This window comes from Phyllobates terribilis, unplaced genomic scaffold (assembly GCF_046119375.1).
Source record: "Phyllobates terribilis strain yellow unplaced genomic scaffold, ASM4611937v1 Scaffold_2__4_contigs__length_985480577, whole genome shotgun sequence".
Taxonomy (NCBI): Eukaryota; Metazoa; Chordata; class Amphibia; order Anura; family Dendrobatidae; genus Phyllobates; species Phyllobates terribilis.
Genome location: NW_027362762.1, coordinates 167755041 through 167780635, shown reverse-complemented (window position 1 = coordinate 167780635; position 25595 = coordinate 167755041). Strand labels below are relative to the sequence as shown.

The 25595-nt window shown below is 43.3% G+C and overlaps 1 protein-coding gene across 6 annotated transcripts in view; it reads right to left on the bottom strand.

Annotated features, from left to right (window-relative positions):
- CSRNP2 (cysteine and serine rich nuclear protein 2) overlaps positions 1-21949 on the bottom strand; it is a 67793-nt gene extending 45844 nt beyond the window's left edge. The window contains exons 1-3 of one of the 6 annotated variants that reach the window (XM_073663243.1): positions 21319-21949; positions 15224-15287; positions 13757-13903 (exon numbers count right to left, since the gene is read on the bottom strand). The gene's annotated coding sequence lies outside the window, so the exon portion shown is untranslated. The remainder of the gene's footprint in view (positions 1-13756; positions 13904-15223; positions 15288-21318) is intronic. The other 5 variants (XM_073663242.1, XM_073663244.1, XM_073663245.1 and 2 more) reach the window with 5 other exon arrangements.
- Positions 21950-25595: the final 3646 nt, after the last annotated feature.

Genomic DNA, 25595 nt, shown 5'->3' with positions numbered 1-25595 from the left:
AAGTTCTTGAATGTGGTTTTGAGCACCTTGAGGGGTGCAGTTTTTAGAATGGTGTCACGTTTGGGTATTTTCTGTCATAAAGACCTCTCAAAGTGACTTCAAATGTGATGTGGTCCCTAAAAAAATGGTTTTGTAAATTTTGTTAGAAAAATGAGAAATCGCTGGTCAACTTTTAACCCTTATAGCTCCCTAACAAAAAAAAAATTTGGTTCCAAAATTGTGCTGATGTAAAGTAGACATGTGGGAAATGTTATTTATTAACTCTTTTGTGTGACATATCGCTCTGATTTCAGGGCTTAAAAATTCAAATTTTGAAAATTTTTCAAAATTTTCGCCAAATTTCCGTTTTTTTCACAAATAAACGCAAGTGATATCGAAGAAATTTTTCCACAATCATGAAGTACAATATGTCACGAAAAAACAATCTCAGAATCAGGGGGATCCGTTGAAGCGTTCCAGAGTAATTACCTCATAAAGTGACCGTGGTCAGAATTGTAAAAATTGGCCCGGTCATTAACGTGCAAACCACCCGCGGGGCTTAAGGGGTTAATATACCAACTAAAAGAGTTAATCCCATCTCCATGGATAGTTACTTTTGGATCCTAATTGTAAAAACAAGCGCTTTGGCAATTTACGGTTTATTAAAATATGCAGTTGTTGAGATATTAATTTTTTTATATTTACAGCTCGTAATGTAAGAGACCGACCACCGCTGCCGTGTAGTTTATAAGCACTGCACTGAAGCTAGCCAGGATTAGGAGGAGACAGTGAACTCTAGTGATAATGGCCAGCTTCAAAACAGTGTTAACAAGCTCAATAGAATAGAGCTTGTAAGCACTGACCATGTCCTGATGTCTAGCAGCGGTGGTTGGTCTCCAAGGCAACGAACTGTAAACAAAAGTGTTCTCAAAAATGACCGAAAATTTAACAAGTGGTAAATTGCAAAACTGCTTGTATTTATTTACAAGCACGATCCAACAATACCATTATACATACAATTATAAAGATGGGAATGACCCTTTAAGAGAAGTCAGATGTCATTTGAAGGGTTTGTCTGGTGTTCAACCATAAGTCTGCAGTCACTGTATATGGCTGCAGAGTTGTGAATCTTCACATCGCATGCACTGCACGCTGTGAGAATTCTTCCCTGCCGGTGTCGGAAGCGGCGGTCATGTGTCAAGTAAGCGATATGCAGACTCCCAGCCACATTCAGACTAAATGGGTACGGCCTTGTTTAATGCAAGTGTATTCACTGAGGCCAGAAACAGTGTAGTCGGAATGTGGCTGGGAGTTTGTATATCGATTGTCACGGGCATCAGAGAATCCTAACAGCGCGCAGTGTGCACAATGTGAGGATTCACAAGTCTGCAGTCACATAGATTTACTGCAGACTTTTAGTTTAAGACCAGACAACCCCTTTAAATGAGATGACAATCCACTTAAAGAATCATTCCCATCTTTATAAAGTATGTATCAGGGTATTATCGACTCGTGCTTGTAAATTCAAGTAATTTAGCAATTTACAGCTTATTAAAATTTGTAAGTGTTTTTGATAGATTAACACTTTTGATCACAGCTCATTGCCTTGGAGACCGACCACCACTGCTAGAACATGCGCAGTGCTTACAATTAGTGATGAGCGAGCATGCTTGTTACTCAAGATTTACAAGCATGCTCGGGTGTTTCCCGAGCATCTTCAGCGTGTTATACTTTAGTCGGCTGTGTGCATGATTTGCGACTGTTTGACAGCTTTAATACATGTGAGGAATGCCTGTTTCTTAGATATTCCTCACATGTATTAAAGCTGTCAAACAGTCGCAAATCATGAGCACTGAGTGACGAAAACATAACACCGAGCACCGCTGAAGACACTCGGCGAGCACCCGAGCATGCTCTCCGAAAGGGTTAACAGAACATACTTGCTCATCACTACTTACAATCTCTTTCCTATTCAGCTTGTAAGCACTGTTTTGACTGTTGAAGTGTGCGGTTATCTCCTACTCCTGGCCCGCTGCAGCGGTGGTCGGTCTCGTAGGCAATGAGCTAACAAAGGAAAAGTGTTAATAGCTAAAGAACAAGTGCAAATTTTAATAAGCCGTAAATTGCAAAACTGCTTGTTTTCTGGCATTATTTGACCATATCCATCTGGGTGAAACGGGAATAAGCATAATCTAAGTTTCATGCCACAATCTTCATTCCTTGATATGATACCATGAAAAGCATTTTCTAGCCTGCTCCTAAATTCGGACTTTTCTCATGTCGGTGTCACTCTAGACTTTGTGTTTACCTGACATGCCCAAAGACCACCATTGTCCAAATGTATACTAAGTTGTTGTTTTTTTGGCAGATACACTTTTTTTTTTTAAAGGTTCAGTTGTACAAAATGATGTTCATAATGAAGCTACGCTTGTATTGATCTCACCAAACTACTACTGTGACAGAATGACAATAGTGACAGCTGCAGCAGGCACTCCCAATGCCCTAGTTGACTTTTGTTGGTCATGAATGGATCTATTGACTTGTTTCATCTTCCTCCTGTGATTAATTTCTACATTTAAAGCAACAATGAAAAATGGTAATTAATCTAAAATGTGTATGGAGCTTTTTCTGCAGAGTACTAGAAAACAAACGTTCTTGGAATAGAAAAATTTATGATCGTTTCTAAAATAAAACATAAGAAAGGCATGGAAACAAATGACAAAGCCTTGATCTATTAAGCCAGACTTGCCTGCTGGTTTCTCAGGAACTGAACAAGCAGAGGAAGAGTCTGGCAGAAAGGCACAATGCAGAACCCTCGTTCTGCTGGCAATCTGCAGGATGACTGTGAGGAGCCATCATGAACTCAGATCACATCTCTGGAGAGATCACACAGGAATCACAGCTCTACAGTCATCAGCTGACGCCTGGAAGTGAGGTCCAAGCCAACCGCAGCCCAACAAACAGGTGCTGAAGAAGGGATTTTTTCTGAGCTCTGCACTTGTGCTCCCTTTCCCTCTTGAAAACCCTTGAATATACATGATCACGAACAGCGCAGCAATACCTGACGACGTTCTTTGATAACAATGCCGCCACCTAATATTCCCAAGCGGATTTCACCAATGTCTTATGTTCTCCCCCTACCATAGTGGCTCCCCTTGGTTAGAAGAATATCTTGTAGGCCATACACCATAACCATGTCAACATAAATGGGCCACCAGTGACAAGAAAAACTCAGACCAAAAAAAGTTCCTTTATGAAACCTCCAAAAATGAGCTGATAACCTCTTAAAGACCAATAATTTTTATGCTTTTGTTTTTTTCTTTGCCTTTTTTGCAAGAGCCATCATTTATTTTATTTTTCCGTCGACACAGATGTGTCAGGGCATGTTTCTGCAGGACAAGTTGTAATTTTGAATGGCAGCATTCATTTTACCATATAATAATGTACTAAAACACGGGAAAAATAATCCAAAATTAGATGAAATGGTATAGAAATAAAAGACTATTCTGCCATCATTTTTTTTTTTACAGCATTCATTGTGCGGTAAAAATTACCTAGAAGTACAATTGTCCATGCCAGTCCAACTACGGCGATTCCAAACATGCATAGATTTTCTATTTAAGTGATGTAAAAAAATTCTGAATTTTGCCCAAAAAAATGTTTTGCTTTGCATTGCCATTTTCCAAGACCTGTAAGAACTATTTTTTATTTTTATGAGGCTGAGTGAGGGCTTGTTTTTGCACAGTGAGCTGATGTTTTCACTGATACCAGTTTCACGCACATACGATGATTTTATTGCTTATTACATTTTTTAGGGAAGTGAGATGGTAAAAATAGTTTAATTCTGCCATTTTTACTTTTTTATGACATTTACCGGGTTAATTAATGTTATTTTTACCAGGTTAATTCATGCTAAATTTTAATTGATGGTACTTTTACAAATGCGGTGATATATAAATATGTTTGTTTTTTTTTTTAAATAAAAAGGAAAAAAATTAAGGGGGAAAACAAGGGTGATTTGAAATTTTATAATTTTTAACATTATTTTTAGAATTTGAAAACTGTGTTTTCTTTGTTTACATTATCTTTTAGTCCCCTTAGGGGACTTGAGACTGTGATAGTTTAATCACTTATCAGTGACTGTTCGACAAACATGCCAACTATATAATATAGCCGATATCTGCCTCGTATGCAATAAGCTCTGCTCCTGATCCCTCTCTACACCTGAGGACACCTTCCCAAGATGTGAATACAATGTCGTTTGCGGGAACGGGTTAACATGGAAGATTAACAGTTCAATGACTTCACAAGGCAGGAGAGAAGTATGAAAAACAGTGTGTAATAAACATATCATGAAATGCTACTTATGTCAGCAAAAGAGTTCTCAGGAAAAAGCTTCTGTCTAGGACAGGGAAGCTTTGACGTGTGTTCAGTCATGGTCATGTGAGGATCAGGATCAGTTACTGCAAAAATGCAACACCAAGAAGCATGTTCTAGTAGTTGTTGTATTTCTAAGAAAGTCTTTGTCACGTCTTAAAGAGGACCTTTCACCAGTTTGAGTATATTAAACTGGCCACAACAGAAATAGTGTCTGCAGAGTTGCTTGAAAAGTATATTTTTTAATTTCTCATCTCCACTCTGGAGAGATTGGCTTGTAAAGCCTAGATTGTAATAATATAAATTCAAGTAGGCAATACCAGAGATTCTTCTCTGGGAACATGTATTTTTCCCCCTGCTGATGCTGACCAATCATAAGCAGGTGGCGTCATGCAGGAGAAAAAAACAACAAATCCCTAGGTAAGCTTAGAGCAGGCTTTCTCCTGTGTGAGACATGGAATGATAATATAGCCCTTTTCTCCTATGTGATTTATACAGCTCCTGTGTATAATATAGCAGTGCTGAGTGTGATTACAAACACATCCATATCTATTTGCAGTGTGGAGAAGGGGGAAGTATTGACTGCATTGAGATGGTAGTGTTTGTGATTACACTCAGCTCTGCTCTACTGTCACCCACCCCCACACACACTGACTGCTGTGAGCTAATAGAGGTGTTTGTAATTACTCTCAGCTTTTACATAGTAGATGTACAGATCAGGGCTGAGAGCAGGGCTGTGTATCATCTCACAAGATAAGTAATGTTGTTCTGATCTTCTGTAGAAATGTTTTTTCCCCAGAAAAAAAACACTGAGCGACTATTAACACAAACATTTAGGCTGCACCCAAAAATGTATCCAGTTTTATTGTATAGTACCACAGCAATTATTAGTGCATAAGATGATGTATTGTTCAGTAAGAAAAGCAATAGGACATCACAGTCATCAATTTACTGCAATTTGATTAGATGTTTAAAAAAAAACAACAACCCTGTCATCAGTGAGCCTCTTTACTTGAAATAAAATGCACTCCAAAATCACAAAAATTGTGAGTCTAATTGTCTACACTGATTAACCTCCTAAAATGTAAATTAGCCAACAGCAAAACGGCTTATAATATGTGTCCTTTACTTGTGCGTCCGCTGAGTAGAGCAAAGCGGGGTACTGGAGAACTTTTCTGAAACAATGACTACTCAAAAGAAGGGCGCATTCAGGCATCCGTATAAATCAGTCCGAGATCGGACTGCAACGGAACGACTGGCCGCGGGTCTCTTGACCCGAAAGTATCCGCTCCATAGAAAGAGGTCACGCTCAGGTCAGGAGACCCGCGGCTGGTTTATGCAATGGGGTTCGATCTCGACCAGTTTTATACAGATGTCTGAATGCACCCAATGAGTTGAAAGAGGTAGGAGTATGTACTCATTACACTAATAGACCTGCTTAACACACATCTAGAAAAGCTTCACAGTTACCTCTGATGTAAGGCTGCAACTTATCCATTATATAGGCAGACAATTGGATGTGTTGCCTCCTTGGGCTCTGTTGTATAAAATATTATATCATGTAGTATACTTTTTCTTTAACTTGTACCATCATATAAATGGCGTACTCTACTATGTCATCACAAACCCTCTTTTAAGATACACCAAATATCCCAGCTTAATAGAAGCCAAAAGGACAAAGGGCATAATGATTGAGGTCACAGAGCTATGAGGCCATAATTTGGGACATTCCAACTAACTGACATCTGCAGGTTCCTCTCAGCTTCCAGCTCACAGGCAGTCAGGGCTAGAATACAGCAGAGCTGTGAGAGCTGCAGCAAATGTTTGTAAGGAGACAAAAGATCAGTACTAGTTACATGTCTCACACTGGACCTCTCCTTATTATCTAACATAATCTCTGGAGGCAGATTCTCGGGGAGATCCATGTCCGGCCCATAGTCCTGAACAGGTCATTTACATACAAGAAAAACATGGATTTCCCTGGAATAAGACATTGGATCGCAGATATCAAAGTATCAGTTTATTCAGCTTCCTATGACCTACATGCCCAGATAGATGGGTTAGGAGGGTTGCTCATATTGACAGATTTCCTTTAAAGGCAAGAACGATATGTATACAATCAGCTGAAGAGTGTTGGGCCTAAATGTCATTAACCCACTGTTGACAAACTGTATCATCTCCAGATGTATTAAACACTCGTCAGAAATAGTCATCACTTTTCACAAGTTTTATTTCATACAGCTCTGATTTATTACTTGTAGGAACATTCCAGAACATCCGTTCATAACTAATTTGCATAGTGTTGGCTTGTAAACGCATCAACAGCTTCCTCTGAGCCAAATCCCATTTAATTACCCATCTCCTCATTTATTCTAAGCAAGCGCATCCAACTCTTTGATCCGGATACTCATTGTGACCAGGAAATTATCTGCCAAGGGGATGACTCTGCAGGGCTGCTCATCGGTGGCGGTGCCAAGTATGACATCAGCAGCCAGTGACCAAGGAGGAGAAATCATTGTCTCTCTACGGTCTCTTAATGTCAAGGAAAAATATTTTGCTATTTTTTTTTTTACATTTTCACTCAATACAAAATCACGAGTAGAAATTCAGTGATTTATTTTGTAGGTGTTTTGTTTTTTTAAACATTATCAATCCTGGAATACATTAAAAGAAACTTCCTTCAGCCATTCCTCCATGAAAATAGGTGTTTAAAATCCACAGCTGACCATCACCATTCATTCCCATTGTAGATTGGTCGAATGTATAGAGATGCATCCCACTGAATGAGTAATGGCAATACTAAGTTTTCAATTTATTCAAACACTTTCAGGAGAAATAATAGCAGATTAGGAAAACCTTATGAAAATCTATACAATTTTTTTTACTTAAAAGGGAAATATAAGTATTTACTAAACATAATTAATTGCTCCCAGTAAGAGAAACAAAATAATCTTGTAGATATACCTTTTTAAAGGCTAACAATAATAAAATGATAAATGATATTACAAAGCAAGCTTTCCAGACAGCTTAGGTCTCTTCATCAGGCCTGATATAACAAAGAGCATAGATACTGGCTAATAAATGGGCATTTAAAAAAAACAAAAATGAGCTTGGAGAACAAGACCCGATTCATCACTCCGGGCTTTAGCACAGACATAAATTGAGCTAAAATGTGACTTTCAAAGCTTTTTATACTGGTATAAAGCTTTGATGAATATCTTTAATTAGTTTAGATAAGTGGTATGAAAGTTTTATTGTTCCAGAATTGATACAAGATTAGAGACATGATGCCCTCCACTATCACTGGAGCAGATTCCTCAGATGTTGTAGTAAGACATAAATCCTTGCGACAGATGTAGTCCTATGTGGAGTGTATAAGACTGTCAAATGTGTAACTAGTCTTCAAAGCTTGCTTGGTAACAATTTATTTTATTTTTGTTAGCCATTAAAAGGTATATGTACAAAAGTATTATTTTGTTATCTTTGTGGTTAGGTTCACACTAGCGCAAAAGAAAAATCGTCAGTTTCATCCAGAAAACTCATTTGTCATCCGTATGGCATCCGATTTTATACAGCAACAATTAACAACATACAAGCCCAAATACAATTTCCCATGTTAAAGAATAGCAATGTATCCATAAAAATCGGATGCCATACTGATGCTCTGTAAGGAATCAGATTTATTTTGTGCACCCATAGACTTGAATGGGCAAGACTCATATGACACACAAAAGCAGCTAATGCATTCTGCCCCACTGATTAACATTGGTCCGAGTGCTGTCCGATTTTTCCACGGATGTCAATTGGACCGAAAATATGGCTGTATGAACGATCCCTTACTGAAAGCAGTCAATCTTTTTTCAACTAACACAGTACCAAAATCATTTTTTTTTTCTTTTTACTAAACATTGACATGCCATTAGTGATGCCAGATCCTCCTAAAGAGCAGCACAGATTGATGAGCTAGAATATGGTAGACAGATAGAAGTAACCATCAACCAATGGTAAGTGGGGCAAGAGTTGGTAAAATCTGATTTCAAATGATAAGAGTCCAAACTGTAAAAGATTAATGCCGCTACATAAAACATCCATACGGTTTTAGCTGAGCAGCAGCACTTGGATCACCCATGGTTGGGCTGGCCTCCAGTAGGGCAAGGTTTGGATATGTCAATGGAACCCATTAGGTTTGATAGTGGACAATCCCACTTTCTGATGGGGTTATTTTTTCCCCTATACTAATTACTGACATACGGCCCTGTGTATGCAGTGATACCTGCAGAGCTTACATACACTTGCCTTCTAAGGATAGAAGGTGAGCCCAACATTATCCAGTTCAAAACTATCTAATAAAATGAATCAATGAAGGTCTGAGAGTCAATTTCAAAGTCCTTTATTTCATTGGATATTGGGTTTAGGACCTGACTCTAGTATCAGGCAACCCACGGAGTGCTACTGATCTCCAAACTAAAACCTCAAGACCTATGAGACAATTAAGGCTAGGCTCACACAGAGTGCTCTACACTGCGACTTTCTGGGTTTCCATCTGAATCCCCCAAAAAACAAGATTCCCTGTTATAAAGCCGATTGAGTCAGTTTGGATGCCGTCTGGCAGTGTAGGCAACATGCACAAAACGATGGTCTACCACGATTTTGTGAAGGTCTGAAAAAGACTAACACTGCCAGGACTGTTGCTGCACAGTGTTCAAAGTAACTTTGTCGGCCTCACAAGTGAAAGGCTCCATCACAATCCTGTTTTTGGGGGATTCTGATGGAAAAACTAGATTAAGTGCTCAGAAGAGAGCACTTATGTGTGTGAATCTAGCCTAACCATGTAATATCTAATGTCTGACAGCACAATACAATAGTATACAGCTGCACACTAACCAAAACACAACAAATAAAAAGTATACAGACAAATGCAAATCAATAGCTTTATTGATAAATCACAAACAAACAATCCAGACCTATTAGGTGGGGGTCAGGGTTCAATACAAGTAAATAAAATCTATGTACACTGCTCAAAAAATAAAGGGAACACTCAAATAACACATCCTAGACCTGAATGAATGAAATATTCTCATTGAATACTTTGTTCTGTACAAAGTTGAATGTGCTGACAACAAAATCACACAAACATCATCAATGGAAATCAAATTTATTAACCAATGGAGGCCTGGATTTGGAGTCACCCCCAAAATTAAAATGGAAAAACACACTACAGGCTGATCCAACTTTGATGTAATGTCCTTAAAACAAGTCAAAATGAGGCTCAGTATTGTGTGTGGCCTCCACGTGACTGTATGACCTCCCTACAACGCATGGGCATGCTCCTGATGAGGTTGCGGATGGTCTCCTGTGGGATCTCCTCCCAGACCTGGACTAAAGCATCCGCCAACTCCTGGACAGTCTGTGGTGCAAAGTGACGTTGGTGGATGGAGCGAGACATGATGTCCTAGATGTGCTCAATCGGATTCAGGTCTGGGGAACGGGCGGGCCAGTCCATAGCTTCAATGCCTTCATCTTGCAGGAACTGCTGACACACTCCCGCCACATGAGGTCTACCATTGTCCTGCATTAGGAGGAACCCAGGGCCAACCGCACCAGCATATGGTCTCACAAGGGGTCTGAGGATCTCATCTCGGTACCTAATGGCAGTCAGGCTACCCCTGGCGAGCACATGGAGGGCTGTGCGGCCCTCCAAAGAAATGCCACCCCACACCATCACCGAACCACTGCCAAACCGGTCATGCCGAAGGATGTTGCAGGCAGCAGATCACTCTCCACGGCGTCTCCAGACTCTGTCACGTCTGTCACAAGTGCTCAGTGTGAACCTGCTTTCACCTGTGAAGCGCACAGGGTGTACAGTGTTAGGCTGTGAGCACAACTCCCATCTGTGGACGTCGGGCCCTCATACCACCCTCATGGAGTCGGTTTCTAACCGTTTGTGCAGACACATGCACATTTGTGGCCCGCTGGAGGTCATTTTGCAGGGCTCTAGCAGTGCTCCTCCTGTTCCTCCTTGCACAAAGGCGGAGGTAGCAGTCTTGCTGCTGGGTTGTTGCCCTTCTACGGCCCCCTCCACGTCTCCTGGTGTACTGGGCTGACTCCTGGTAGCGCCTCCAGCCTCTGGACACTACGCTGACAGACACAGCAAACCTTCTTGCCACAGCTCGCATTGATGTGCCATCCTGGATGAGCTGCACTACCTGAGCAACTTCTGTGGGTTGCAGAGTCCTTCTCATGCTACCACGAGTGTGAAAGCACAACCAACATTCAAAAGTGACCAAAACATCAGCCAGAAAGCATTGGTACTGAGATGTGGCCTGTGGTCCCCAACTGCAGAACCACTCCTTTATTGAGGTTGTCTTGATAATTGCCAATAATTTCCATCTATTGTCTATTCCATTTGCACAACAGCATGTGAAATTGATTGTCAATCAGTGTTGCTTCCTAAGTGGACAGTTTGATTTCACAGAAGTTTGATTTACTTGGAGTTATATTCTGTTGTTTAGGTGTTCCCTTTATTTTTTGAGCAGTGTATTTAAAATCCAAACCGTGAATATAGAAGGCATTATAATCCAAGGAAGAGGTGACTAAGTAGTCAACTATAGAAGTAGAGTATGTGTATATATCTTCACAGCAAACTGTATACAAACCCGATGCTCAGACCCAAAAAATGTAACCAGCACAGATCCTGGTGCGCATTTTACCGTTTCACCGTCTGATTTCTCGGGGGTTCAGCTGGATGAAATGTATTAAGCTCCACTATAAAAAATGTTAGATTTGAGCAATCTAGTTGTGCAACATTTTCAACTGGGGCTTGTATTACAACACAGTTCATGCATTTTATGAAAAGAACGCAGGGAACGTTTTTGTGTAAGGGTTAATCAAGGACATGTGCGCAATAACCTGCTGTAGAAATACGCTCCAGTATCCCACAGCCAAGGATCCAGTTTCACTCCTGACTCAATAACATCCTGTCTTTTTATCCCTTTCATGGCCTCCATGACACATAACTTCTCTTTTTCTCCAGCTTTGCAAGATCCTTGCCTGTGATGTTGACAACTGCTTGTAGGTCAGAAGCAGAAACATGGCCTCAATGATCGGCCTTAGAAAAAGAGAAGCCACAAAGGAAAAAACACACAGCCATTGGAACAAATGGGGGAGCTTTAATATTGCAACTTCTGCAGTTTAACAAGTTTTTTTCCCTACAGTTTTAAGGTAACGACATTATGAACAGAATTCATTCTTAAATCTAAGTATAAAATGCTGCTTTTCTAAAAAAAAAAAAAAAAAGTTATCCTTGTCCTTATGATGCACTATTACAACTTGTGCCCCCTTTTTCTTTTTAGCTGCACCAATTATAGCAAACTTTTACTGTACTTCAGGAAAATACTCTTCAAATCTAATTTTAACACAAAGATGTCATGCAGATTCTGACCACCCTGAGAAAGCCAAATTGCCATTTCAGGTTAGTGCCACGTATGTCCAGATATTACATGGGAATCCTATTACACCTTACAACAGATGCCAGAATGAGCAGGACAGTATGCCTGGACAATCCCTTTAAGATGCGCACCATTGCTTTAAATGTGATGATCATCTCTTCGACAGGGTCAAGGGCTGCATTGGAGCCCTTTATTAAAAAGGTTGTCCACTACTTTTTCATTGATGACCTTTCCTTAGGATAGGTCATCAATGTCTGATCGGTCGGGGTCCCACACCTGGCACCCCCACTGATCAGCTGTTATCGGCGTCAGCGGCTGCAGGAAGTAGTCACTTGTGGAGCAGACCGTCTTCTGATAGTGGTCGAGGCTTGGTACTACACATCTGCCTCCTATTTAAATCAATAGTACCCTGCGCCGACACCGATAACATAACAGCTGATGGGTGGGGGTGCAGGGTGTCGGACCACGACCAATCAGACATTGATGACCTATCATAGGTCATCAATGAAAAGTAGTGGACAACCTCTTAAAGCACCATGTTGACCACCATTATTCTAATACAGTGTTTCCCAAACCCCATCCTCACGGACCCCACAGGTCATGTTTTCAGGATCTCCTTAATATTGCACAGGTGAGAGAATTCCTGATGCCTTGGTGATACTTCAATCACCTGTGTAATACTAAGGAGATCCTGAAAACATGACTTGTGGGGGGCTGTGAGGATGGGGTTTGGGAAACACTGTTCTAATACAAGCAGCAGATGTCATTACCACACATCAGGTTCAACGCAAATGAAAGTACACAATTAGCCGACAACGATATAGCCACTTTATTATGGATTAATAACCGGCAAATAACTAATTGATTTTTACTTTAAAAATGGTAAAACTGCAACTCAAACTACTGCAATCCTGCTCCCGGGGGATTAATTATGGGTATCTCCACAAGAGAGGAGAAAAAAATAAAAACAGTTGCAAATTCTGTTGCAGATTTTAAATTACTAAATTTGGAGACAGAATTGTCTTGCTGCCGATTTGATATCCTTTGCACATGTGAATTGCCGCACAAAAATGATCACAGCGAGGGGACGGGACTTCAGAAATCTCATTTACTTTGCTGGTATTGTAATCCTGATAAAAAATGCAAACACAATCAGGACAAAACGTAATAATGCAAATTACCATAAAATGTATACTTTATTATTGGGGTTCCCCCATTGCTGCTCACCCACTAATCTCAGCTTGTGTCTGCATTGCTGGAATTTTTTGCATTTCCTTGTTTCATGTGTTTGTATTTAATAAAGTATATATTTTATGGTAATTTGCATTATTACATTTTGTACTGGCACTTTTTTTTGTCTTGGTTGATTTGTTATTTCGGTGTCTTGTGGGGACCTTATCGTCTATCATGCCCTAGGATTACAACTTTTTGTTGTGGATAGAAAATCCACAGCAAATCTGTAATATGTGAACAAGGCCTAGTACTCAATTACAGAATACCACCACTTGTATAAATAGTGGGGCAAAATTATATCAGGGTCCGGGGTGTGACGTGCTGTTATGGCCGTGCAGTCCATGTATATATCTTTATCTCATCTTCTGTATTAGTGTGAAGTCAAAGAAAAAAACTTGCACTATATGGACTAGTTTCTATCTTCCGCAGGATATTATGTCAGCTGCTTTTTTATTACCTCGTCTTTACCTGTTATACTCACTTCTTTGCTAATAAACTCTCTGAATAAAACCAGAGATGCAGAAAGCATCACAAGGTGTGCAAAATAAACTCTGCTCTGCTGCATCTGTAAAATACCGCAAAAAGAAACACCTTTTATGCACATTTAATAATGGATATATAAAGGATTTATCACTTATAATGGGTGTCTTGGACAGAGCAGAGCCACAACCCTGATACTCCCAAAGACACTGCACTACAAGACATACACATCCACTTACTAACAACAACCACGCTGAAAGGTAAATGTGTCACTGCCTAGGAGGCGGCTCAGTAGAAACTGTGGTGACTCCTCTGCCCTGTTCTGCCCACATGATGACACGGTTAGCATTTCTTAATCCCTATGGATGAGACGATCACTAAAAAGTCTGTGGAGAAATGGAGAGTAATTTATATTAGATTCTATTACATCCAGGAATCAATCAGAGAAGATCTTTCACTTTAAGCTGAGTACCTCCTTCAATTGCTGCTATTCCACTGATTTGGGAACAGATTACCTATGCCCCTCCATCCCAACGTTATGCCGTAATAAAGAGTGCCCAATATGCAAATTTTCACTTTAACCAACTGGGCGTATATCAAAGAACTTCACTGTGGATGTTAGCTTTTTCTCCCTTATGACACAGGCCAATCAAAACATCATAGAGGGGAAAAAGCAAACACCCACAGAAGTCACAGCTGCAGCCTGGCTCAGTGACTCTCCTGATGAGAGTTGTATCATGTGATCACATTGAGCACTCCAAAGTCGCCACATCCCTTCTTGCTATTGTAGCACAGGAGAGCAGCAGTGCAGCACCTGTAACACAGTTTGGTACAGCGCCACGGCTATACAGGGTGGTTGCTCTCCTGTGCTCCAATAGCAGGAAAGGACATGGATAATGTGTAGTTCTCAGCATCTTCACGCAACAACAAAAACTCATCTCAGGAAAAGATGCTGAATCAGGCTGCAGCTGTGACCTCAATGGGCGTTTGCTTTTTCCCCTCTAGATGATGCAGCCATGATTTGATTGGCCAGCGTCATTACAGGAGAAAAAGCAAACACTCGTAGAGAATTTCTGCGTTATATGCCCAGTTGGTTGGAAGGAAAAAAAAAGTGCCCAATAGGCAAATTATTACTGAGGAACACAGAAGAAAAAAAGAAAGAAACACTGTTCCGGAATTATTAGAGTGGGGCAGCAGAAATTGGTGTAAGTACTCAGTTTACATGAAAAAATCAAGGAAGAGGTATTAGAAATCTTAGAGGTGACATGACCACATGGCACTTTGTTGAACTTCTAAAAAGAGTTATGTGCTGGGCCATCAAGGCTGCGGAAAGTCTCCTTTCACAGCATGTTCAAATGTGATGCGGCAAATGAAATTAATAAAACAATATAAGTAATCTATGCTTATGGATGTTGAAAGTGAACTTATAACAGCCCCATAGAGTAAAACTGCCTAAATTACAACTACAGCTAACCTCATAGCCTTGAAGGGCTAGGAACAGAGGTTGAAAGCACGTCCCATAGGTGATGAAATGCAGACTACATATTCAGAAATGATAGTCTCTATGGAAGTCAGGATATATCTACGCCACAGAAAAGCTGGATACACAAAGAAAAAAAAAGAACCGATCTTCTCTATAAATTGTGTTATCCCCAATTAAACATTTTTTTAAAAATCTCCAGAATTCGACCTTTTCTTTTGTTTACCTTTGAAACTGCAAAAACTCTTACTGTCACTCTTTTTCATTCTTGTCTGGACTACTGCAACTCTCTGATTGGAGAGGAGAAAGTTTGGTTAGAGGGAGACCAATCAGTCCTGAATGTGCCAAGCAGAACAGTATTTCTGTCCAGCCGCTACACCGATGCCTCCACCCTGTGCCAGTCATTACACTTGTTATCAAATCCGCTACAAAGTACAATATAGACTTATCACTCTCACCTACAAAGCTCTCTACAGAGCTGCACCACCCTAAATCTCCTCCCTCATCTATCATCCTACCTTATCATTCTGCAACTGATCTAAGACGAACATATTTCATAATCCGAACCTCCCACTTGCGTGTTCCAAGACTTCTCTAGTGCTGCGACAGTTTTTGGGAATGCATTACCCCGGACAATCCTATTAATACATATCCCCAACATTTTTAAGAATGCTTAAAAAATACATCACTTTAGACAGGCCTATCACCTCACTTAACTAACTCGTCCCTATTCCCAGTTCTAACTTTTCCCCAGAATCCGGTCCCTCCTATTCATCTATCTCCACGTCCTCCATGCACCCATTAGCACTTGGCAACTATACTAAGATACTGGCTTATGACCAGTAAAGAGCTGCGGAATATATTGTCACTATATAAATAAAATTAATTCTGCAAACGCACAAATAAGTTGAATACAGACAGTGGTGCAGACTAGTAGCAATATGAATAAAAAGTAGCAAAAATGGCATGGGAATACAATGGTGCCTTTGTTTTCTCTGTTTCTATGGGAAACCATCAATTGTGTTAATTCTTCCTCTGCCACATTTCAACCCACTTGATCCTAACATGCTACAAAACTGTCAGGGACAGCTTAGGACCTGCTCACACTGCTCAGATGTGCAGCGGATTTTCCAGAATCTGCTCTGAACCAGCGTTGTAGAAAATACGGAATAGAGGACACTGTCCCTTCCTAGTCATGGAGGTTGGCACCCGAAATCTAAACGATATGGCACTCGCCCCTCAACGTGGTCTGGCCCTAAGGAAGCCCAATTATATGTACTACCTAGTCATACAAAAACCCATAAGAAAAAGATTATATGAGGACATAGCATCAATATTTTTAAATATTTCCAAACTATATAGGACACACATGTGTCAATTAACTGCTGATATTTAGAGAATAAATGTAACCATGAAGGAATGAAAGCAGAAACAAACAGACCAGGAGTATAGTGATAATTAATCACTGTCTCATATACAGATATAGAGGACCCCAATATTGAGCACAGGATCCATCATCACCATAGGACAATGCTCTCAAATGAATAATATGCCTGCAAAAATAGCCACGTAGGGAATATATAGCAATAATCTGAAATACCATGAATACATCGACCGTCAATTGGATCACTGTCTAAAAGTAAACCAGTGCCCAATAAATAGCGAATACCAAATGAAAAATACTAGACTGCGCTCCACCACTAGACCACCCGGCCAAGGGTTTTTCCTAGCGCTCATTGCCAGCGCAGTTCCCTCTGTATTTCTACAAACAAGTCCCCTGATGAACCCCAAAAATCACTAGGTGGGGGTGGGGGAGAAGGCGTCAAGCAATGGATTACAGCCAAGTACTTTTTGTGCAGTATAAGGGACATTGAACCATAGCCAGGTGTTTTTTGAGACATAATGCCCATTGTCTATTGGGATAATGGATACTAGTCTAGCATTTTTCATTTGGAATTAGATTTATATTACAATTCTATATCCTCATATAATTATCTTTTCCTTCTGGGTTTTGTATGACTAAGTAGTCCATATAATAGGGCCTCCTTAGGGCCAGTCCACATTGAGCGGGTGCGCCCTATCGTTTTATTGTAGGGTGCCATCCTCCGTGGCTAGGACGGAACGTCTAGGGTTACCTGGGACAGTGGCCTCTATTACATATTTTTCTTGTGGTGCATTTGCTTGTTCAAATTCACACTCTAATATCCTGTCTACAATTGTTTTTAGTACTTTTAATATATAGCTAATAATGTGTGGCTTCTCATAGAAAAAGATCAATGGCTTTAGGATTGAGTTCCTTTGGGATAATACATATATCACTGTATGATCACTAATATTAGCCTGTCAGGTGGCATGAAAAAGCAGGTGTACATACTGCTGAACATTTATATTACTTGCTTATATAGCGCCATCATATTACACAGCGTTTTACAGACATCATCATCACTGTCCCCATCGGGACTCAAAAATCGAAACTTCCTACCTGTATGTCTTTCGAGGGTGGGGGAAAACCGGAGACCCCGGAGGAAACCCACACAAAGATGGGGAGAACATACAAACTCCTTGCAGATGTTCTCCTTGGTGGGATATGAACCCAGGACCCCAGCGCTGCAAGACTGCAGTGCTAACCACTGAGCCATCGTGCTACCCATGACCCCAATTTTATGATGTGTGATCTATAACTGCAAAACGCAGTTATTAAGAGCTGAACATTTGCTATGGAGCACGGTCCTTGGAAAGAAAACATTAATTTTGACTCTGTTTCGATAAAGTCTTGTATGCACATAAAAAAATAATTCCAACTTTTCAAACTGACACCAAATTAACATTCAATTCACAGTAATGTCTTATTGTGTGCTGGATCTAAATTTGCATTCATTTTTAGTCTATGTCTGGTTTTATTACAAGTCTGGAATCTGTTATTCCCATTTGCAAAAAAAAAAAAAAATCCAAGTCATTACACGAGGAAAAATAATACAGCGCTCGAAAGCCGCACGGATGGAATCCGACTACCGTCAGTTTTCACTTCAACTGTCGCGTTGTATCAACGTACATCAAATATTTGCACTCAATTGCTCCACAAAAAAAATAAAACGGACATGTGAACATGCCCTATAACAGGTATGTGCTGCATCTGTGCAAAGCACGAAACGCTGAAGGAGTCCCAACATGTGGCCTTAGGCCTGGTACGCACAATGCCAGCAGACAACACTGGAGCAGCTCCCATTGCTCTCAGCCGCTGTAAAAACTTCAATTCCAGAAGAATATAATTTGAGGCCACATCTTACACGGACCACCGGTCAAGCAAAAACAGGTAATATTTGCTGCTCCCAATGCAGGAGGGGGAGGGGAACTGCGGGCTAAAATAAACCCAAAATACTACAGAGATGGTAAAGCTGATGTGGCATTCCAAGAAATCTCTTTTCTTGGTAAAATTAATTATGAGTATGACAAGTTTTACACCTCAATTTCCATTACACTGGCTACAAAAGAACTGTGCTGTGAAGACACTCGGCCTTGGAAGCCCTTACAAAGCCAAGACGTCTTTGTGGAGAATGACTGGATTGGTTGTTATTGGCAACCGTACACTTGTCTTGTCCCTGGTCTTTGCTAATAGATACATTTTTTTTTTTTTTTTTTTATATTTTTTACAAATACTCGGCTTAAATATTCTGTACATTAAAAATCTGCACTATGGCATTGTACGCCATGTTCTTCGCCTACTATTACCAGCGTTGGACTGGCACCAGACATGTAGCGACCTCATTGTTCCCCATGACACTGGCAGGTTCAGCAGTAATCAGTCTGCAATGCCGAATTATCTATCCGAAACCAATAACGAGCGGACTTATGAGAAGGCCTCAGCATAGGCAATGAATCAGATGCTATGAAGTGGCGCACATGGCGTCATATCAAGCAGTCAGCAGGCGCTGAGGCTTCTGTAATGAGGATTTATTATCCCCACAGAGAGGGGACGTAGTAAATGACTATGTGTGGGTAGAAGTTATCACTTACTGGGATGTGCCATACCTAGAAGTGGTCACAGAATAGGAATCAGCACAATCCATATATTCTGGGAGGAGAGACGCACATCACATGGTGGTAGTGAAAATGTCCTCTCACATCCTATACATTTAAGCCCTGGCAGGCTTCCCAGACATATCTCACATTCCAGAAGAATAGGATTTGAGGCCACATCTGACAAGGACCACTGGTCAAGCAGAAACCCGTAACAACTGCTGCTCCCAATACCAGAAGGAGAGAGGAACTGTGGCTTAAAATAGACCCAAAACCCTACAAATATGGCAACGCTGATGTGGGATTTCCAAGAAGTCTATTTCATTAGTAAAAATAAATATGAAAATGACAAGTTTTATACCTGAATTTGCATTGCGCCGGCTAATAAAAAAAAAAAGGGAGGATTTGTGCTGTGAAGATGCTCGGCCTTGGTGGCCCTTACAGAACAAAACATCTCAGATGTATTGGTGAAGAGTAGATATATTCTGTAAGGCCAGGGCCCCACTATCAGTATTTAATCCGTATTCGGTCAGTATTTTTTCTCAGGAGTGGGAGCCAAAACCAGGAGAGGAACAATCAGAGAAAAGGTATAATAATAGGAACAAGTCACCAATTCTGCATTTATCACCCACTCCTGAGAAAAAATACTGACCGAATACTGATAGTGGGGCCGTGGCCTAAGAGACGATTTCTCGCTCTGGATTATTCCGTCAGGAGAAAATATTTGCCACATTTATAAGTATTAATGCCACCTTGTAGATTCATAAAGAGATGTGTCGGACCCCCACATCTCAAAGGACAAACTGAAGTTAAAACACTGAGTGCTCCCGACAATAAAGACATTTCTAGGAAGCTCCTGAGTAAGCCCCCACCACATCCTGGTGTGTGTGTGGGGGGGACGACATCCAACCAGGGAGGTCAGAAATCGGTCATATAACCAGGAGGGCCTCATCCCCCAGAATAGGCCTGGTCAACATTACAGGATTTCATCAACGTGGAAGTCTTTGTAAAATAATCAATCAGCAACGACTTCATTTACAAGAGGAGGCCATGGCTCATGAAGTTCTGCAGCAGCTGATATATAATCAGGACACCAATAAGATCTTACAAAATCACAATATGAAATGTCATAGATGAGAAATGCATAAGATCTGACCGAGCAGACAGCATAGTATTCTCACTAGATGTGAGGTTGTGGCAGCAGAACTACAATCCTGACATGTCATCCGGAGAAGCTGCACACAACCATCACACCATACCACCATCACAGCACCACACAACCATCACACCATACCACCATCATAGCACCTCACACAATCATCACATCACACCATACCACCATCACAGCAACACACAACCAACACATCACAACACAACCATCACACCATACCACCATCATAGCACCACACACAATCATCACATCACACCATACCACCATCATCATAGCACCACACACAATCATCACATCACACCACCATCACAGCAACACACACAATCACATCACACCATACCACCATCACAGCAACACACAACCATCACACCATACCACCATCATAGCACCACACACAATCATCACATCACACCATACCACCATCATAGCACCACACACAATCATCACATCACACCATACCACCATCACAGCAACACACACAATCATCACATCACACCACCATCACAGCAACACACACAATCATCACATCACACCACCATCACAGCAACACACACAATCATCACATCACACCACCATCATCACATCACACCATACCACCATCATAGCACCACACACAATCATCACATCACACCATACCACCATCACAGCACCACACACAATCATCACATCACACCATACCACCATCACAGCAACACACACAATCACATCACACCACCATCACAGCAACACACAACCATCACACCATACCACCATCATAGCACCACACACAATCATCACATCACACCATACCACCATCTTAGCAACACACACAATCATCACATCACAACATCATCACACCATCACAGCACATCATAACACAACCATCATAGCACCACACGCAACCATGACATCACACAATCATCACACCATACCACCATCACAGCACATCACAACACAACCATCATAGCACCACAACACAACCATGACATCACACAATCATCACACCATACCACCATCATAGCACCACACACAACAATCACAGCACACAACCATCACACCATACACAAGCTGGGGAGCAGCCCGCATTCCACACTGGGATTTAAAGCCCAGTCCTTCCTGAGAGCAGCAGATCACACACAACACATGGACATTACCTACTGTGTAAGGCGAGCTTCCTTCTAGTCTGGTGATCGCCCGATCCTTGGTGATCTGATTATTTTCTTCTTTTTTTTTTAAAGGGCAAGTCCTGGTGATTGTTGATGGGGGGGGGGATGTGTCAGTTTAGGGGGTCTATGCAGCACACGAATCACGACCCGGTCTGATAGGAGGGTGTGTGGGCAGATCGAGGGTGACAGTGTCTGGATGACACGAGCATTGGTTATTAGTGAGTTTAATCGAAGCCGGGGCGGAAGGGGTCGGTGTATTAAATCCTAAGGACGAGAAACGCGTAAGCTGTGGGGGCCGGAGCTGCTGCAGATCGCTGGAATGTCATCTCCTCGTCGGTCTCCTGTATACTGAGGATGGGGACAGTCCTGCTGAGCAGATCAGTCACAAAGCAAATGGCGTTTATTGGTTTATTTCTGCTGGTGCACAGGAGATGATGGGAGATGACGGGTTTGTATTTCCACGTCCCAGCTTCACCTCAATAAAAAAGTATCCGGGGAAAGCAGCCACGTTCTGCCCTGTCCGCCCCGGCTCCGTACATCGGTAACAATGGGCAGAGAACGTTACAATGCGTCCACTTATAGGCATTGTGACGTCACGTCACGGCCCGAGGCTCCCTGGGAAGTGTAGTCCAGCGTGCGCAAGGCACGATGGGAGATGCTGCAGTGTGTGGGAGGGGTCAAGGGTTACGAGGCGGTTGTGGGAGAATTGCGACCACTAAGTCCCTTCTGGGACTTCACACAGTGACGGGACCGTACAGGCCGCAAATACCGGGGCTCACATAGCGCAACCGGACGTTACTGTGGCGGATTCGCGCTGTTCTCCTAGACAGGGGCGTTGTCATAGCGCCGAGCGGCCGGGAGATCTCGCGTTGTTTGGCCGCGGGCTGGTTATGGGGTTACTGTGGAGAAAGCTTCATCTTTTGTGTTGAGGCAGCGGCACGTCACGTGATGTGCGGAGCTGCGGATGTGGCGGACGTGTGAGGCAGGGACAAACCTCAGGGTGGCGGCGGCGAGGTGCGGGCCAGTACCGGGGGCTGCTGGCTGCTAGAGAAGGGCATAGAAGCGATTATCTGCTGGACGTGACCAGGAGCCGGCAGGGGGCGGTACAGGGAGCAGTCACCTACACGGGAGCCGGCAGGGGGCGGTACAAGGAGCAGTCACCTACACGGGAGCCGGCAGGGGGCGGTACAAGGAGCAGTCACCTACACGGGAGCCGGCAGGGGGCGGTACAAGGAGCAGTCACCTACACGGGAGCCGGCAGGGGGCGGTACAGGGAGCAGTCACCTACACGGGAGCCGGCAGGGGGCGGTACAAGGAGCAGTCACCTACACGGGAGCCGGCAGGGGGCGGTACAGGGAGCAGTCACCTACACGGGAGCCGGCAGGGGGCGGTACAGGGAGCAGTCACCTACACGGGAGCCGGCAGGGGGCGGTACAGGGAGCAGTCACCTACACGGGAGCCGGCAGGGGGCGGTACAGGGAGCAGTCACCTACACGGGAGCCGGCAGGGGGCGGTACAGGGAGCAGTCACCTACACGGGAGCCGGCAGGGGGCGGTACAGGGAGCAGTCACCTACACGGGAGCCGGCAGGGGGCGGTACAGGGAGCAGTCACCTACACGGGAGCCGGCAGGGGGCGGTACAGGGAGCAGTCACCTACACGGGAGCCGGCAGGGGGCGGTACAGGGAGCAGTCACCTACACGGGAGCCGGCAGGGGGCGGTACAGGGAGCAGTCACCTACACGGGAGCCGGCAGGGGGCGGTACAGGGAGCAGTCACCTACACGGGAGCCGGCAGGGGGCGGTACAGGGAGCAGTCACCTACACGGGAGTCGGCAGGGGGCGGTACAGGGAGCAGTCACCTACACGGGAGCCGGCAGGGGGCGGTACAGGGAGCAGTCACCTACACGGGAGCCGGCAGGGGGCGGTACAGGGAGCAGTCACCTACACGGGAGCCAGCAGGGGGCGGTACAGGGAGCAGTCACCTACACGGGAGCCAGCAGGGGGCGGTACAGGGCGCAGCCACCTACACGGGAGCCCGCAGGGAGCTGTCACCTAAAGAAGAGCCCGCAGGGGGCGGTACAGGGAGTGGTCACCTACAGAGGAGCCCCCCTGGGGCAGTACAGGGAGCAGTCACCTACATGGGAGCCCGCAGGGGGCGGTACAGGGAAAAGTCACCTACACGGGAGCCCTCACCTACACGGCAGCCCGCAAGGGGTTGTACAGGGAGCTGCCACCTACACAGGAGCCTGCAGAGGTTGGGCAGTCACCTACAGTAGTGTTCAAAATAAGTATTTAGTGAGTTCAAAAACATGAGTTAAGCACAAAATCTTTAGGCTGAGTTCACACGATGCGTTTTTCATGCGTTTCCGTGGCGTTTTTGCAATTGCGTAAACACCGCAGAAACGCATGAAAAACGCATGGTAGAAGGGCAGCAATGTTCCCCAATTGAAATCCGCATGTGCTGTGCCCATGATGCGGATTTTCCGCAGCGTAAACGCTGCGGTCAAAAATCCGCAGCATGTCAATTAATTTTGCGGAAACGCTGCTCTTTTGCCGCCATTGACTTGCATTAGACCGCATGGAATCCGCATCACTGTATATGTTGATGCGCTTTTCATGCGGTCTAATGTGCGGATGGTACCTGGGTGTGGATGAGAGGACTCTCATCCAGACCCAGGTACCATTAAAAAAAAAAAGAATAAAATACAAAATATATATATTCTCACCTTATGACGGCCCGCGCAGCGCTCCTGCTTGATTCCCCGCACTTCGCGGTTGAATGAAGAAGGACCTTCGCTGACGTCGGAAGGTCCTAAAGTCTTCACTGCCGGGACCGAGCGAAGCCGGACACCGGGGGCCATCAGAGGGTAAAGTATATATTTATTTTTTATTTTTTGACATTCACACGCTATATAAATCCATGCCAGCTGCATGGATTTATATAGTGTAAAGTTGACAAGCACTTTCCAAGTGATGCTAAAATCGCTTGGGAAGCGCTTGTCAACCCGCATGCGGAAATGAAAGTGAAGATCGCTTCATTTCCGCATGTCCCTGGCAGGAAACCGCATGTACAATCCGCATGCGTTTTTCCTGCCAGAGAGATGCAGAAACGCTCAGGAAAAAATCCTGAGCATTTCTGCATCATGTGCACATACCCTTATACTAGTTTATATTTCCATGCAGTGGGAACATTACACACTGTTTTCTAATTCAAAACATGAAGAGAAATATACACTGCTCAAAAAAATAAAGGGAACACTTAAATGAAGACATCCTACTGTAGATCTGAATGAATGAAATATTCTCAGTGAATATTTTGTTCTGTACAAAGTTGAATGTGCGGACAACAAAATCACACAAAAATTATCAATGGAAATCAAATTTATTAACCAATGGAGGCCTGGATTTGGAGTCACCCCCAAAATTAAAGTGGAAAAACACACTACAGGCTGATCCAACTTTGATGTAATGTCCTTAAAACAAGTCAAAATGAGGCTTGTTATTGTGTGTGGCCTCTACATGCCTGTATGACCTCCCTAGAACGCCTGGGCATGCTCCTGATGAGGTTGCTTATGGTCTCCTTTGGGATCTCCTCCCAGACCTGGACTAAAGCATCCGCCAACTCCTGGACAGTCTGTGGTGCAATGTAACGGTGGATGGAGCGAGACATGATGTCCCAGATGTGCTCAATCGGATTCAGGTCTGGGGAACGGGCGGGCCAGTCCATAGCTTCAATGCCTTCATCTTGCAGAAACTGCTGACACACTCCAGCCACATGAGGTCTGGCATTGTCCTGCATTAGGAGGAACCCAGGGCCAACCGCACCAACATATGGTCTCACAAGGGGTCTGAGGATCTCATCTCGGTACCTAATGGCAGTCAGGCTACCTCTGGAGAGCACATGGAGGGCTGTGCGACCCTCCAAAGAAATGCCACCCCACACCATTACTGACCCACTGCCAAACCGGTCATGCTGAAGGATGTTGCAGGCAACAGATCGCTCTCCACGGCGTCTCCAGACTCTGTCACATGTGCTCAGTGTGAACCTGCTTTCATCTGTGAAGAGCACAGGGCGCCAGTGGTGACTTTGCCAATCCTGGTGTTCTGTAGCAAATGCCAAGCGTCCTGCACGGTGTTGGGCTGTGAGCACAACCCCCATCTGTGGACATCGGGCCCTCATACCACCCTCATGGAGTCAGTTTCTAACCGTTTGTGCAGATACATGCACATTTGTGGCCTGCTGGAGGTCATTTTGCAGGGCTCTGG